Source organism: Nematolebias whitei, chromosome 13 (assembly GCF_014905685.2).
Source record: "Nematolebias whitei isolate Nwh7 chromosome 13, NemWhi1, whole genome shotgun sequence".
Lineage (NCBI taxonomy): Eukaryota > Metazoa > Chordata > Actinopteri > Cyprinodontiformes > Rivulidae > Nematolebias > Nematolebias whitei.
This window is the reverse complement of record NC_056510.1, coordinates 19,047,353-19,049,921: the sequence shown is the minus strand read 5'-3', so window position 1 is coordinate 19,049,921 and position 2,569 is coordinate 19,047,353.

The following is a 2,569-nucleotide window of genomic DNA, read 5'->3' as shown; positions in this document are numbered from 1 at the left end:
AAAAAAAAAAAAAAAAAAAAAAAAAAAAAAAAAAAAAAAAGTGCTAGCTAGCAGAGCTACGTTAAGTTTATTTATTCACCCTGTATTTACTTATACGGGTTTTAAACGAGTTATCTATAAAGCGGCACGGAAAGGTTTAAAACACGGCAGTTAAAGTTCAAGTTTAGGTTCAGACGGGTTGGACTTACTGTGTATTCATCGTGAAGTACGAGAAGAAAACTGTCGCGCTCACTTTTGTTTGGAAGTTGAGAGTCGGTCACCATGGAAACGGCTTCACGCGACAACTCCACCGAGCAGCAGCTGCTGCGACCCGCAGGTTGACAGGATGATGATTGTTCCTATCAGCTATCGATCACCATCAACAATGAGCTCTTCTGAGGATAAAATTAACTCCTGATAGGAGAAAATATAAAATAGTAATAATGCCAGAAAACTAAACCATGTCAACGCATGTACAATGCACACACAAGCTAGACTTGTGGATGAAGAGCACCAACATAATACACAAAACATCACATTTTATAAATATATATATATCAAGTTCAAATTAGACTGAAACTATGTCTCCGTTATAATATAGAACATTCAATGATTTATGATCTGTATATTTGTAATTATAACAGCATAATCAGAAAAAACACTGATTCACTATTTGGTTTGGCAGTTTCTATCAGGCCAGGCCAAGGCATAAGCAAACTGCTAAGGGCCCCGGGGCCACTAGGGCCCCCCTAAATGGCATTTATCTATTATTTTTTTTTAGTAATGATTTCTATAAATCTACTACACATAATTTCATTATGAAGTTGTGATTTTTTTACAATAATGTTTTTTAATAATATTATTTTTTATAATAATATAGCATGCGCCAAAGTCAAGGCCTGTGGGCCAAATCCGGCCTGCCATAACCCTTTCTGTGGCCCTCTACACCCTAGAGAGCCACAGAAGCAGAACTTCAAGATAACATTTGTGTGCTTCAACATGACTTTATCAGTCAAATCAAATCAGTTTTTATGTTTATAATGCCAGATTAGTCAAAGACAAAATATTTAATTTTTAGAAGTAGTCATCAAATACAGAGAAAGTTATATTTTACTAGTTTAGTTATAGGTAGATTTATCAATACATTCTGCTATGTCCGGCCTTTTGAGGACATTTATGAGCTAGATGTGGCCCAAAATGAAAATGAGTTTGACACCCCTGCACTAGATGATATATACACATAGGATCATGTAAACAGGGCTGTCAGAGTTGCAATGAGTTCATGTTAGGTGGGTGAATTATCTGATCTGACTGTTGATCGCAGTAAATCCCATTATTAGCAGAAATAGAGGGCCCCAAACCAATTTTCGCTTAGGGCCCCATGGAGGCTTGGGCTGGCTCTGGTCCATTTTTTAAATTACTTCATTTTTTAAGATTTGATATGTTAGATTTTTAATGTCACATTATGCAAATACATAAAAGCATGTTAATGCGCTTCAGTTTTTATTGGAAATTTAAGCAGCCAAAACAAACAAACAAACAACACCCCATGTATAAATTCCAACAGGAAACTTTTCTAAAAAAAACTGTTGCTGATGCACTGTTTTCTTTACCACAAACTCAAGGTGGCCTTAAAAGCTTCTTTTTTTAAACTTGTCATTTTACTGCAACTAAATTACCTTTTTTTAAAAAAAATCATACCAACATTCTTTTCATAATATGCAGCTTAATGCTGTTTGAATGAAGAAAGCAATGTGTTAAACTTTCAAAAGAATGTTATGTTCAAACATTTATACTGAGAACAACACCACTTGAATTCATTCAACCTTTACTTATGCAGGTTAATCCCATTGAGTCTCGGGGACAGTGTGGAGAGGAGTTAACATTTTTGCAGCTCACCGTTTCAAAACACTTGTGTGGCCTCAGGTATTTCTAAGCAGGGGGCACTACACTACAAGCAGGGCGCCTCTGCAGTCACTCTTTTTAAAACCTGGGTGCGTCAAGCTAGACAGCAAGCAGGAACAGAAACGGTTTACATTTGTTTCTAAATAAAAGCACAATTGATTTTATTTAAAGTTCTGCGTCTACTCTGTAAAACATCAGGGGTTTCACTTGTGATGGAAATGGAATGCACAAATAAAGTTGAGTTTGGCTGAGCACAAACAAATAAACTCCATAAGACCTTCGCTTCTGGACATTATAAAAACCCATTTCCTTCTAATTAACACAAAAAAAGTATTTAAAGAATTACAGAAGAACAGCAGATTGCATGACAGGATCCTTGAAATGAGTTTTGCTTACAAATATATGCTCACTTTAGAGTTTATGACAAAATGTGCTCGTTGTGTGCAGTCGCATTAAAGATGGATAATGTACCAAAAAGCACAAATGAATTGATCAAAATATGTATATAACAAAACAAAAAATGTTATCTATCTATCTATCTATCTATCTATCTATCTATCTATCTATCTATCTATCTATCTATCTATCTATCTATCTATCTATCTATCTATCCATCCATCCATCCATCCATCCATCCATCCATCCATCCATCCATCCATCCATCCATCCATCCATCCATCCATCC